Below are 15,482 nucleotides of genomic sequence, written 5' to 3' on the forward strand. Positions count from 1 at the left end.
TGCGACATGCGTCACAGATTTTGCATACTCCGCTTTGGAGGGAGCAATGATCCCAGGATTCTTCACAAGGTTTCTTTCTGTTACTTTACTGATAGAATAGAAATTACTGGTTAGAAGAGCCATTAAAGAACATTATTCAACTAACGACTGATCACAGCCCCTGCGCAGACTAATCAATGATTTACAACCAGTTATATCTTACAGAGGTGGATAATGATGGAAAATAAAGCCATGGTCCAGAGAAATTGTTACCAAACATTTTGTGCAGCACAAGGCTTCACAAATTGGGAAAAAAAATGGGCTTCAGCCAGATTATTTTTAGGAGCCGGAAATTCTTTTCTAGCCATAAAAATCATCCAGGGTAGTATCAGTGATAAAATTGTGATAAATGATGAACTCAGCTGCAGTCAATGTTTAGTTGTCATTCAAATGAACTTTCAAAATGATGAATGTGCTTTTCAGAGAAATTATAACACCAATATCCCAATCAATTAAGAAATAAAAAAAAACTCCTATATAAAGATCAAGCTGAGCTTTCATGCTTCGGGAACGCTTGTGGTTTCCCTGATCAAGAATATAGCAAGCAAGTGAATGCATTTTTATCCCTGGGGTTTATAACTCTGAAAGGTCTCACCGTTAACCTTCTGACTGCACACACACACCATATCTCAAATTAATTTCCTTCCTCAAATTAGAGAATTTCAATTTTGGAAATTTTTATGTATGTTATATAGATTTCTTATGATTGAATATTTCAGAATATTCTGCTCTGGGATATACTTAATGATAAAAAACACTTGAAATTAACAATGATTGTTGCTATAATAGCTGTTACAATTTCATACTCATAGAATAGCAGTACCAATGATGATTGGACAGTATTTTAATGTCGATATGTTACCAACAGCTAGGACTGGACAAATAAAAAAATTAAAGCACCAGCTAGATTTTTATTGAGCCATGCACTTTATCTCTAAAGAAAACAGTCAAAACTGAACCCTCACCAACTTTTCAAGGTTCTGATAATCAATTTCTCCTGTCAACAGACACAACATAGATTTCTTCAAAATTTGAAAATTTTGTCCTCTGGTTTATATTTAATCAGGGCTTGAGAAAATTACAAAACAGATCTAAGCACTACATTTTTTTTTTGCACTGAAAATAGGCCATAAAATGTTGCAAGTTCTCCAGAAAATAGCGAATACCTTTGGTATTGAGATAGATACACTGATATACACTGCTGGCCACCGTAAATGCAACACCCTGAAGGAAGCATGCAAATAATATGAAATTTACAACATGCATTAGCGGAGGTGAGATATGCAAATGATTAGAATTTCAGCGCAGACGCACATCACGCGCGCATGTGGCGCCACTTCAAAGTGCTATTTAAGGCTTGGAGATTTCGACGATTTGAAGTACGGCAATTGTGTTTTTCTTGTGGTTTTTTCAAAAAAACGATCAATTATGCCTCGTAGAAAACAGCGATCATCTTTTGATCAAGTATCCGAGTTCGACAGAGGAAGGATAGTGGCCTACCGAGATTGTGGATTATCTTTCAGGGAAATCGGTAGTCGTGTTGGACGAAACCAAACAACTGTAATGCGGATATGTGATCGTTGGATGCAGGAGGGTACGACGGACCGACGTGTTCGATCGCATCCACCTAAGTGCACCACTTCACGTGATGACAGGCGTATTGTGCGTATGGCAGTGACGGATCGCTCAGCCACATCACGAACCATAGCACAGCACATTCAGTCTGTACCGCATCATCCAGTGTCTGCGCGTACCATTCGACGCCGTTTACAGCAGAGTGGACTGTCCGCAAGACGTCCATTGCTTCGTCTACCCTTGACGCAGAACCACAGACATCTCCGCCGCCAATGGTGCGATGAAAGAAGGATGTGGACGGCACAATGGAATGAAATTGTCTTTTCTGACGAGTCACGCTTCTGTCTGCAACACCACGATGGTCGGATTCGAGTCTGGAGACACCGTGGAGAGAGGATGCTGAACAGCTGCGTTATGCACCGCCACATTGGTCCTGCACCGGGTATTATGGTATGGGGCGGTATTGGATATCACTCTCGCACTCCTCTAGTACGCATTGCCGGTACTTTAAAAAGCCAGCGCTACATCTCCGAGGTGTTGCAGCCAGTTGTCCTTCCTTTCCTTCAGGGCTTGCCCACAGCCATATTTCGACAGGATAATGCGCGACCACACGTGGCACGCATTGTCCAAAGGTTCTTTGTCAATCGCCAGATTGAATTGCTTCCCTGGCCAGCTCGCTCTCCGGATCTTCCGCCGATAGAAAACATGTGGTTCATGATTGCTCAACGATTGACCCAGATTACATCCCCAGCTGCCACACCAGATCAACTTTGGCAACGCGTGGAAGCTGCTTGGTCTGCTGTACCCCAAGAACACATCCAAAGTCTCTTTGAATCAATGCCGAGGCGTGTGGCAGCGGTGATCTCCAACAATGGCGGCTACTCTGGCTACTGATTTTGGCAGGAACCACACTTCACAGAAGTCTATAAATTTAATCATTTGATGCTTGGTCAACATGTTATCTACAAAATAAATATTGTTGCGATATCTCTTGTCTTTCTTGGTGTTGCAATTTGGGTGGCCAGCAGTGTAGATTCCAATATAGCAACCACAAACACAGAAAATTTTAGGTGCCATAACCCCCAGAGATGTGTTATGCCATGTTGCGTAATTAGAATTTGGGTCATTTTGTGTGTGAGCACGTGGGAACAAAACATAACTAATGGTGCTTTTTTTACTTATGAAACTCTTCGCCCAGCCAAGAGCTGTGATTCGGTGGTAGTCATTTTATCAGCTGCTTGAAAACAGCTCGCACTGATTTTCTAGTTGCCATTGGTGCCCGAGATTTGCCCAGCCCTGGTCTAACGACATAGCTGAGTCTAATCTTAGAGTAATTTTTATGCTTGGAGAACTATATAACTTTGAACATTGTTTCCATTGTGTTATAATGAGTACATTGCTAAGTTTCCGTTTCACAGAATTTCAATTTAGAAACCAACCAAATCGCAATTAGTACAGCAATCACACAATAGTTTTCAATCTATAATCAAGTCTGATTAGTTTTGTCTCCTGCAAGCACAATGTAAAAAACCAAGAAACACAATGACACAATTGCGACCAGAAATGTCAAATATTATATCGAATGGATTAAAACTTTCTCTGAAAAATCAACAATGAAAAAAGCAAATGCAAGGAAAATACAAAACTCCAAATGCATTTCTAAACACTATGGATGCAGTCTTCAGAGGATATAAAATATCGTGCTGACCAAGGATCCCATTTGGATTGGTTACCAAATATTAACCTTCAGTTACTCAGCGGAAAGTATATACGTCTGTCCAAGTTCAGCGTTATGGCCAGAATGAAGCTAAGGGCCTGTGTGAGTTTGGGACTATCTGATTGGTCTATTCAAATTTTCCTACAACTCCTGCTCAAAATGCACTTAAGCCATGGTGCCGCAATTGGTGGTATAGATTTATTGCATTTACAAATGTATTTTTTAAGGTCCAAAAATATATGCCTTCATAAAAGTCTAAATCCGCCATAAACTTTTGTAATAAGCTTTGGCTTCCTGAAATTTAAATCTATAGCCCTTCTGGTCATGACATTTGACTGAGACTAACGTGTATATATATTTTTTTTCTTTCCACAAGTCAACCGAGAGATGATTTGGTAACCAATCCAAATGGAATCCTTGATCAGCCTGATATTTTATATCCTCTAAAGACACTCATAGTGTCGAAATGCATTATGAGTTTTGTATTTTCGTTTTTCATTGTCGATTTTTCAGAATTATTAGGCAAAGTTTACCTACTCTTCCAGGTTACAACTCTTCATGTTATTACGCCACGATTTTCATCCCAGCGGTGGACAAAAAATGCCATAATAATTACTTCAGCACAGCATTACAACCTGAAAAGTTGTAATAGTGAAATCAACTTTAAAGCTATAAAGCCAATTTTAAATTACGCCATAAAATCTTAGCTATTGACAAAAAAATAAAGCCAAATCATAGGCAAAAACCCCTATTATATGAATGAATTTCAAGCTTGAGAGGATTTCACACAGGAAACATATTGATAACACACATATCAAATCCAAATTAAGTTTATTTTTTCCTGATGGACAGCGCAAGTTTCAATAACGAAACAAACAGATCTATATTTAAAAATAAATGGCATCTTGGTGCACTGTATTTAAATATCTATTGCAGTGTTTCAAGTACATCTTGACACAAAAAATAATAAATGTTTAGACAGAATTATATAAACATGCAAATCATTCCACCAAACGAGAACATAATTGAGCGTTAAATGAAAAGATAATATTGAACCGAAACATTCGCAATCACACATATATTTTCATATATAAAGGGGGGAGTAAAACTACGAAAATAGAGTACTTAAAACTATTGTCCGGAGATAACGAGACACGTTTCACTCGTCATTTTCCGCTTCTTCATCCTCTTCCTCCTCATCTTCGACCTCGTCCTCGCCTTCCTCCTCAACAACCTCTAAGGAGTCATCCGCCTCTTCTTCCTCATCCTCGCTTTCTTCCAGTTCGCTCTCGACCTCGGGCACCAAGTAATACTGCAGAGGATTGGGCCACATCTCGTCCCGTATCACCTCGGCGATGTTGTCGGTGGCTGGATCGGTGTGGTTCGAGAACCAGTGGAAGAATGTTCTTTGCACCTTGGCGTTCTTCTTCTTCTTGTCCTTCTGGCGCTTCGTCGGATCCATGCCCTCCTTCCAGTTGATGGCGGTGGACTCGGACGTCGGGTCGCCGGACGACTTGAGGTGGAACTCCTTAACGATGACGTCGTTCTCGATGTAAGGATTCTCGTCGAAGAAGAACTTGATCCTGTAGCCGGACTTGATGTCGTCGAACTCCTCGACCTCCAGTTGGTTCAGGAAGTGGAAAAGCTCCTCCTCCTCCTCGTCCAGTAGTGATGATGTCTGGGGATGGTTCAGGAAAGCCGTTACCCAGAAGTTCGGGATTTTCTTGATGAGTTCGTTGCGCTTCACGAAGTACGGCTTCCTCAGCTTATTGTACTTCTGTTCGACCTTCAGGATTTCGTCGCTTGCCTTTTCGTTGAGGCCGTCGATGTCGTTCTGGCAAGAGTCTATTTCCTCGAGGGCTTTCTGAACTTCGGCGTCGTACTCGAGCTTCTCTTCGCCGTTGCCCTCACCGTTTTCTCCGTCCAATTTCCTAATTTTCCTCGGGGGAGCACCAGTCGCAGCCATTGCTTGTAAAAAATCAAAGCTTACCAACACGTGAAATCACCAACTTAACTAACAATGCCACTGTGATTGGACCACCTGCCCGGGTTTTCAAAGTCTCACTGTGCAACGGCTGTGACCTACACTTTGCCATTTTAGTAACCCAGAAGGAAACTTATAATTAGAATGAATTTCAATAAAATAGAAAACAATCTACATAATTAGATTGAGGTTTATTGAAATTGGTTTTAATGAACTTCTTTATTCTTGCTTTTTCAAAATCATCCATAATTTTAGAGTAAGTCAAAATGACTGTATTACTGTCGTGACCATATTTAAAAACACGTGCAAACGTTCAGTAAATCAGTGAACGTATATGTTTGAATTCTGGGTCTCCTTGGACAGGGCCGCAGGTTAGAGGGCACATGTGGGTCTGGTACCCTGGACTAAGGAGGGGAAAAAATTTCATCCTCTAACCTCTCTTCGACATTACAAGGGAGCGCCAAAATGCTTGCTATCCCTGGCTGGCCAAGAATCTAGTTGCGACCCTGACCATGGGCGGAGATCAGTGTCGTCTCGACGCATGGGCTTACCTGGACACGGCCCGGGGGCCTTAAGAGAAGAAAGGACCTCACAAATATAAAGTCTGGTTGAAATTTTCAAGAATTTACTAGTTATGGTCTCAAAAAAGTCACTTGGCCCGGGGGCCTACGATGGTCTCCAGACGTCCCTGGTACGTCTGAAGAGGCGAATACGGGGATGGCATGCTCCTCCCTTCTCCCCCCCCCCAGCGTCGAAGGTGGAGCTGAATGATCTAATGTATATGCGTATGAATTGACATCAGCATAATCATGTTCCCCCCAGACTTCCAAGTCTATCTCCGACTATGGCCCTAACCTTGGGCAAACGCTTCACTTATCCATGCTGAAATCAAACCGTGTTCCATGTTCAGCAAGTAACGTGGGGCTGAGTTATGAAAAAAAGATGAAATCATAACTTATATTAATTCCCAATTAACGTCAAAATATCGAAAGGTCATCTTTATAAAAAAAGGATAATTCCCTTTTCGATTTTACAGACGTAGATACTTCCCATTGATTTAACATTACATACATGGGTCGAAAAAAAAAATCTGTCAAAAATAAAATAACATTTAAAAAAATTAAAAAAATATATTTTTATAACCAACAGTATTTGTGGCATCTACTCAGAAAAAATGATTAAGTTTAACTTAAATGATTTAAGTTTTGTAAATTAGAACTATGGAAAAAAAATTAATAAAAAAATAGTTAAAAATATATTTTACGTTGTGTTTAAACGGGAGACGGTCACCTGATGAATCGGGTGACGTCACTTGATTTTCCGAAAAGTAGAACTCCTGTTCTGAGCACTGCACGCTGACTTCATAGTCTCTCCCGTAATATAAGCTCGACGGTCGTCTGCTTCTACCAAGGTCTGTTGTTTTTAGCATCTCCTCATGCACCTAAAAAATAACTGAACTGTGAATTGCATTATTCAGTTCAGTTCTTTGGCTTTGTTCATAAGGAACCAGACTGAATGAGGTAGTCTGCTTTTATTTTGAATGAACTTCCCCTCCTAAATAGTTATTATTTGTTGTGTAAGATGGCAGTAGCAGTAGTAGAATAAAAAAAAGGAAAACTTTCTTTGTACCTGTCGTCTGCTTCTACCAAAGCTATTTGTTTTGGAAGCCTCCTTATGTACCAAAAAATAACTGAACCGTGTATTAGAATATCCAGTTCAGTTCTTCGGCTTTTATGATAAGGAACCTGACTGAATAACGTATTCTGCTTTTCTAAAATAATAAGCTTCACCTGATAAATAGTTACTGTTTTTAAGATAAGATGACAGCAACAGTAGTGAAATAAAAAAGAGGAAACTTACTTTTCACCTGTCGTCTGCTTCTACCAGGGCTATTTGTTTTCGGCACCTCCTTATGCACCGAAAAAATAGGTGAACCGTGAACTAGCGGCTAAAAATCCGACATTCCCTGGTGAACTTGGCCAATCACAGAGGAACGGGAGTGAGTTACTCTCGAACTGGTCGTTACTTCGTGTAAAATACTTCGGAAACTGTTCGGAACTTACAATGCGCAAGCGCGTTCTCCGTAATTTTGTAATATTCTGCGCTCTTTCCTCATTTTTTTTCTGGCTCATCTTTATTTTTTTCCATCAATATTTTCTACATAGTTCTCTTTTTTTCATCAATTTCCTGTTGGTTTGGGTTCATGTATTTGAGGTTAATTGATTTTTCTTTTATAATTATTTTTCCTACATTGTGTATAATTCTGTTTTTATTTTTCCTGCATTAAATACATTTTCCTGTTATTATTTTTCCTGCATTAAATACATTTTCCTGTTATTATTTTTCCTACATTACGTATATATTTTTTTAATTTTTCCTACATTAAAAGTACATTTTCCTGTAATTTTTCCTACATTGTGCATTTTCCTGTAATTTTTCCTACATTGTGCATTTTCCTGTAACTACTTTTCCTACACTACATGTACCTTTCTGTTCTTATTTTTCCTGCATATTAAGTACATTTTCTTGTAATTATATTTTCTACAGTAAGTATACTTTCCTGCAAAGAAGGGTAAAAAATCTGAAAATCCTCTCCTTGAGAAAATTCTACGTACACCTATGCTTTCCTGTAATTAACTATATGTTTAATTTCTGTCAACCCCTTTTAAATATGAATCAATAGAATTAAAGAAATCTTTGGGATGAAATAAAATAGAATTTACAATGTCTAAGTCTCTTCGCGCATGTCGTTTCCATGATTTATTCAATGTGGGAAAAAAAAAAGGAACCAAAAAAGAAAATAATAATAATAAAGCTGTCTAAATTCATTAACATTTTTCGAGCACTTTCAAAGTGGTTTACTACAATTTCTGCTTGTATCTCTGAACTTTTGCAACAAGCTTATGACTTTTGAATTTAGAAAACTAATCATTTCCACAACCCTTAAGGTTTTTCTTGACTTGGTACACACTGTGGATACAACACATCCTCAGACCGATATTTTGGGATTAGCTCATGATTAGTGGTAAGTTATTAAAAGTTGTTTTAGCCCCACTGTTTGGGATGGTCAGCTCAAGTTGGTTTTTCAATTTTAAGGTGCAAATCTAAGCCAAACTCCCATTTAACCCTTTAAGTGGTTTTTGAAATTTTCCTGATCAGCATTTGAAATTGCCACATTTGGAATTGCAAAACCTTGCCATTATGTGTGTGGCTTTCTATGAAGAGAACCCTTTTTGTATTATTTATATATTGAGCATATATTTCTCTTTTTTTTTCTCGCTTCTTCTTCTTATCTAACCTAGAACAATAGCTAACTCTGCCCACTAACAGTTGATTGGTTGGAGGGGAATGGAAAACATTTTATTGTAAAAACAGTTTCACTGCATTTTAATAGAAGACAAAATATTTCGGGGTGACAGAAATAAAGCAGATCAGGTTTGACAAGATATCTCAGGATTGCCACTAAAAGGGTAAAAAGGTCTCTTTGGGCAGAGCAACACGGTCTATAATATTAAAAATTTAATTCATGATCATGTTTATTTTTAATATTGTAGAATCGTGTCTGCAATGTCTTATTGATGGTCTTATCCGCTCGGCTGTTAGAATAATTGTTTATTCTACAGTTTATATCTGTTTATCTACTGTATATATATGTTTATCTTCAACGTAATAGAATGTCTGATCTCGTATTGATTTTGGTGGTCTGATCCTCTCTGCTATATCAGGAAATTTCTTATTCTATAATGTATAAAAATTCAAAACACCACGTACATCTGCACAGTATTACAGAATACTATGAAAAATAGCATTTTCAATCTATGGAAATACAAGCAGCAATTAAAAAAAATTAAATTTCAAAATATATAAAATCGTGTTTATTTCTAATTGCCTTTGGGACTATGACATAGTGTGTGCAACTTTGTTTATTTATGTTAAACGCCATTCAATAACATGACTTAATAAAAAATTTCGTGTTCAAAAATTTTTTCCCTCTCACTGTGTATAATTATTTGTACATTTCTGTTATTCTCACAACCTTTCAAATATTACGTAAGCACCAATAGGGGAAAATAGGGTTTTATATTTGCTTTCAATAGCAAGGAAGGAAGGGATTGGAATGAAGATTATCTAAGCATTTGGATGAGAACATATTGGCGTGGCTTTCTTCAAATCGGGTTTGAAGAAAATTGAATATATCAGTTTATCGAGGATATATAACTACAGTACCTTGGCTAACAATTTTTTTTTCATAGTTTTTCTGCCTTGGCTAACGAATGTGATTAATGAACATTTTCTTTGATACAAATGCAAGCAATGACATAAATCAGCTGCATCATGAGATGAATTTAAGCTAATCATTGTCAGAATGTCACTTGAACATTGATTTACTCACATCCCCTTTTGTGTAATCTGTTCTCCAGATGTACCAAAACACAAATGGATGGGGGACACCTACACACTCGACTGTGTTAACACTGGCTTAAGCAGAATAAAGCTGGTGTTTGTGTGCATAGTTTAAAATAAAAAGATCTGTATCTTACACTCCTATAAATTCTAATTTATAGCTCTCAAAGCTATTCATTTTAGCGTTTGGTCAGTTTTTATCGTCTTTATAACATTCCTTGGTATTTTAAATTTTGAGCCATACCTGGAATAAATGAAACAATATTCCATAGAAACTTATGGGAAATTGTGTTTCAACAAACAAAAGTGATTCTGGAGCGAATTTCTTCATACAGTACTGTATCCTCATTCAGAGCTGCAACTAGATACTTTTGTCACCCAGGGCAAGCTGGAATTTTGGCACCTCTTGCATGTAGAGGAAGCAGTTAAAGAGTGAATTTGGCGCCCCTTCTGGTTCAGCACCCAGGGCACCAGACCCGCCTGTCTTCCCCCCAGTTGCAGCCCTGTCCTCATTTCCAACCAAATCTAATACAGTATCTCATACTACTAAAGACATAATTATCAAAAATTTCCTGTCAATTGAGCATTCATCGCAATGATATAGATTTTTAATAGAATCATTTTTCATCCTTTTAATCAAAGCATTGATATGTGATTTGGAAAATGATGCATCAGTACTTGGACCAGATTTTGACCACATTTGACATTTTAATGAAATGAAACTCACAGGGCACTTAGATATGCTACACATATTAGTAAACAGCTCAGCAAACCATGCATTGAAGATTATTGTTTAGATCAGTGGTTCTCAACCTGGGACCTTATGACCCCCTTGCAGTCCTGGGATATTCTAGTGGGGGGGGGGGGGGGGGGAAAGCCAAGGGAGAAAATCAAAAGAAAGGTGATACATGACAGGTGGTGAAGTCATAGAGAGCTGTGAAGAGAAAAACTTTAAAAGTGAAACATAGTTGAAAAATATTACTACTTTCAGAATCCATCAGATTCGTCCATAGAAGGGGGCGTCTTAACCCTTGGGTCTATGTGGGCATGACCCGGATCTTCATGTCTATAATGGAGGGAGGGAGACTGCACTATATGGGATCTGCTACTATGATTTTCATATGTAAGATGTTACTTAAAGCTAAGTATGGAGGGCCGCCAGAACAACGGTTGATGTGTTGGTAGGGTCGATTTATCGTGCTTGTTCGTTGAATGGTCCTGTATTTCACACAGACCGTTTTTTACAATATAATTTGACTCCTGGGAGAGATGATAATCCACCATTTGAATCCGTGCCTAGCCAGGATTCCAGAGATTGATCTGATTTATTAAAATTTCATTCATAATAAAAAATAAAGAGTATCTCACTCTTGGATGAGGGTAGAGGGGGCCCTGGATAGGACAGGGGGGCCACAAGAAAAAAGTGTGATCCATGGGGGGGGGGGGTCATGAGCTGAAAAAGGTTAAGAAACACTGGTTTAGATGAAAGGGGTTTTGAAACCAACTTGATCGATGCTCTTCTGGGCATTCGAAATGTACATGCACTATTAAGGAATCAAAAAGTTATTTTTTTAGTTTTGCTGGCAAAAGATGTTAGTAAAGTATTATAAAGCACAATGTCAATTGATGGTTGTTTTGTTGATTGGTAGAGGTGCTCACCTCAGCAGTGCAATGTCCTGAAATCCCCATCTATTCTACTAGGTTGCTTCAGATCAACACAAAGCCGCTTGAAAGACTCTTAATGCAGCTTTGGATCAACAAGAGAAGTAAAGAGGGCCCGGGGGGGGGGGGGCTTACACAGGACCTAGGGGGGGGGGTACAGGGTAAAATATTTCCTCTCATCACAAGCTTTCAAAAAACATTTTAAATTTACAGAAATTAATGAAAACAGTAGATATTGTTATACGATATTTCATTAAAATTATTTGAATTTAAATTTTTAAATTCAATTTTTATCACTTGGGGTCACCCATTATACAATATATCATTATATTTCCCCCCCCCCCCGCGTATCTCTCGAGAATGGGGAGGGCAGCCGAAGTCCCCTTGGTTAATAACGGTACTAATCTAGAAGGTTTTGGTCCAGTTTACTTGATTTTGCTGACAAGTGGGGTTGGGGGAGGGATAAAAAAAAAACCCATAAAATTTTGCTTAAGTAATACTTGAACGGCCTATAGTTACGGCCCAACCACTTCCTTCTGGAACTATTTTAACTTTTCTCCGGCTCGGAAGGTTTCAATCTGTTGTTTACACTTCTCTTACAGTGTTTACGCCGCTAAATTTATGGTTCGAGAGTAACTCATTCCCGCTCCTCTGTGATTGGTCGAGTTCACTAGGGAATGTCGGATTTTTAGCCGCTAGTAACCGTGAATGGAAACATTCCGTTCCGTTCTTCGGCTTCACTCACAAGGAATCATGCTGAATGGAATATTCTGCTTTTTTTTTTTTTAAAAATAATCTTTATCACCTGATAAATAGTTATTATTTTTTAGATAAGATGACAGCACCAATAGCATGAATGGAATACTGTAAAATCGGACTTTCAGGGGGAAGCTCTCTTAATTAATGCTGAAAAATTTCTTTCATTAATTCTATAATTTTCCTTCGTTTAATTCTGGAATTTTTTTTCATTAATTCTGAAATTTTCCTTCATTAATTCTGAAATTTTCCTTCATTAATTCTGAACTTTTCCTTCATTAATTCTGGAATTATTTCTCTTTCATTACTTCTAGAATAATCTGTTTCTTTCATTAATGCTGAAATTATTTCTTTCATTAATGCTGAAATTATTTCTTTCATTAATGCTGAAATTATTTCTTTCATTAATGCTGAAATTATTTCTTTCATTAATGCTGAAATTATTTCTTTCATTAATGCTGAAATTATTTCTTTCACTGATGCTGAAAATATTTCTTCCCCCACCCTTGTCATTTTGGATGAACAAAGAGTGAATTTGATGCCCTACCTGGTCTAGGAACACCGCCATCCCCCCCCGTTTGGCTGTAGTTGCGGCCCGGGCCGGAGATTGTGCTTTAGAGGACGAAAGAAAGAATGAATGGGCAAAGGATGGAATGTGTCCTTTCATTGAGAGGCGGTAAAATAAGTGAGAATAAAATAAATTCGCTATTTCCGGAGGTTAGATTCAATGGCAGCAAGGCTTGTACCTCGTAAGTTCAGGTCCATGGGAAAACGAGATTATACACTTCCGCACCGCACCAGTTTTCTGGGCCCTTTACATATAGAATTCTTGGAGGCAGGGGTGAGGGACATGGAGGGTGCTAGCGCCCCCCCCCCACCACCAGAAGACGATAAAAAAAATCAAAAATATTTGTTAATATTTTTGTAAAACATTAAAATATCGATGCAATGGCAAATTCTGGAATCCGAATGAGTCCCAAAAATTTGTGAGCAAGTGTCCCATTCACCCATGAGGGAAACAGGCCCTGAATGGCAGCTCAGAGCAGGTCCGCAACTAGATACTTTTTCAGCCGGGGCAAGAACGCATTTTGGCACCCACATGTAATATAGAAGCAGCAGTTAAAAGGTGCACTCGGCACCCCTTTCCGTCCAGCGTTTGGGGCACAAGACCCGCCTGCTCCCCTTCCCCAGTTGCTGCCCTGGGAGAGCTACTAGATATTTGGTCAGCCGAAGCTAGCACAAATTTCCCCGGTAATGTTGAAGGAGAGGTTAAAAGGTAAAATTTGAGCCCCTATTTTGTTCCGCGAAACCAAAGATCCCCCCCCCCTTGTGGCCTTTGGTGCTCCACGTGAAAGAAATGAATGAACTTGTCCTCCATTATAATTGCACTCTAAGGCAGGGTCGTTTTAAGAGCATCGTGGGCACCCAGGACAAGTGAATTTTCTGAGGCCCTACCATTGGCGGATCCGGGGAGGGGCGATCACCCCTCCCAAGAGCCTTCAAACAAACATGTGATTCCAGTTATTTCACTTTTTTCTTTATATTAATCCTTAATTACGTATTTCAAACCCCTGATTAACGATCACCCCTTTTTTTTATGGACGAATTTTTTTGTCCTGTTGGTGTCCGCAAAAGAGAGGCTTTACTGTATATATACTAATAAAAATTTTCAGGTAATGAGATTGTTTAACTTTTTAAAACAATATTTGCCGTTTGAAATCGATTCGGAGTTGAAGAAAGACAGCCTACAAGGTAACCCATTTTTGACTGCTCTTACAATTCGTGACCAAATCGCACAATTTTTTTATATATGACTGGCTATTCAAATAACATACTTTTGAAGTTTCAAAAAATTGGTCATGAATTTGGCACTTTTTCTTTGCAATTAAAGTAAATTTCCAATTAACTCGCGCAGAAACGTGTAAGTTGATCACGCTACGTGATTATGTTTTCCCACTGTGTCGCATCAGCTCAGGGCAGCTACATATACAGCTGCATATGTACGGTGGGCAAAAAGTCTGTAGAAACTTTAAAAATGTATAAAAACCGGAATAAAAACAGGTTTGCAGGGTTAGCATCGCTAGTTCACAGGAATTTTTTTAAGACAGGAAAAAAAAAAAAAAAACCAGCCGATACGTGGTGCTGGCGTACACTAGTAAAAAAAAAGTGTATCGATTCGGTCCATCCAATCTGTCGGAATTGGAAGATGCGATCCGCCGCCGAGGTGTCATGCATACATCTGGACTTGCTGCACCCTGCCGGTGCTGGATTTGTGACTCGCCTGCAATGTGTTATCCTCTGCGGTGGTGGAGAACACATACTGTTCGTTATTTGCGTATCTTTTCTTTGACTTGTATATGTCAGCGCCACCTATCGGCTCTTTTTCCGTCAAAAACATTCCCGTGACCTAGCGATGCTAACCCTGCAAACCGTTTTATATTTTAGTTATTTTTCAGATTTTTATGAATTTTTGTTTTCTACGGACTTTTTGCCCACCCTGTATATTCTAACGTAGATTTAAAAGAAAGTAGATGGCAGCATGAGTATTTGCAGCGCATTTTTAGCACACCTAAAATGAGTATGGTTTATGGTCATATAAAATAGCTTCATGGGCCCGTGGATCAAATTGCCCTCAGTGTCATCTGATGTGGCTCATGATCTCAAACCTAATTTTGTAAAACTGAACTGAACGACACATTTACAGATAATTTAAATGATGTGTGGTTTTCACACACAAGTTTCGAACATGCATGATTTAAATAATAGAAAATTCTGCGCACATATACATGAATTGACGTTTTACTCTACTACACACAAAGAAAACCCACCTAAAAGCAGCAGAATGCTGGACAGGCCGGACTAGCGCACAGTCAGATTATTGAGAGTCTACTGTATGTTAACTTTTAGACAAGGTATCTCAGCCAGTTAAGGGGACCCTCTGAAAAATGACTTCGCCCCGTAAAATGTTCTTAAGATGGTCCCCCATCAAAGTCATTTCTCTAAACAAAAAATTTGTGACATCATCAAGTTGTCTAGATACTGTACAGGACAACACAATAGTGCATATTGTATAACATTAGTCCAGAAATATTTGCCACTGCTGTTCATTTCAATATTTATCATGACTCTCTTAGCAATGTCTCTGGGAACTCTATGGTTCAACAAAATTCAACTTTTAAACATTTATTAAGTTCGAGATTATTAGAAATGCGTACATTGTTCACAGATTTATAAAATTCACAAAAGAAAATTGATGAGCTGCATAAATTTAGATGTTTCTGTGCAATTATATGCTTGTACACATATGATATATATAACTTATTTTTTTCGAGTAAAGGAGAGGAA

At 38.5% G+C, this 15,482-nt stretch overlaps 1 long non-coding RNA gene and 1 pseudogene across 2 annotated transcripts; both read right to left on the bottom strand.

Annotated features, from left to right (window-relative positions):
* Nucleotides 1–936: 936 nt before the first annotated feature.
* Nucleotides 937–7,959, bottom strand: LOC149084527 (uncharacterized). Its single transcript, XR_016192986.1, has 3 exons — nt 7,176–7,959; nt 6,580–6,756; nt 937–3,966 (listed from the first exon to the last, which is right to left on the bottom strand). It is a non-coding gene; the product is annotated as an uncharacterized LOC149084527 (long non-coding RNA).
* On the bottom strand, nt 4,146–5,407 carry LOC149084528 (protein SET pseudogene; annotated as a pseudogene). The gene has a single exon (XR_016192985.1). The product of XR_016192985.1 is annotated as a protein SET pseudogene (transcript).
* Nucleotides 7,960–15,482: the final 7,523 nt, after the last annotated feature.

This window comes from Pholcus phalangioides, unplaced genomic scaffold (genome assembly GCF_987345545.1).
Source record: "Pholcus phalangioides strain wild (caught in Gottingen) unplaced genomic scaffold, Ppha-v1.0 ptg000008l_1, whole genome shotgun sequence".
Classification (NCBI taxonomy): Eukaryota; Metazoa; Arthropoda; class Arachnida; order Araneae; family Pholcidae; genus Pholcus; species Pholcus phalangioides.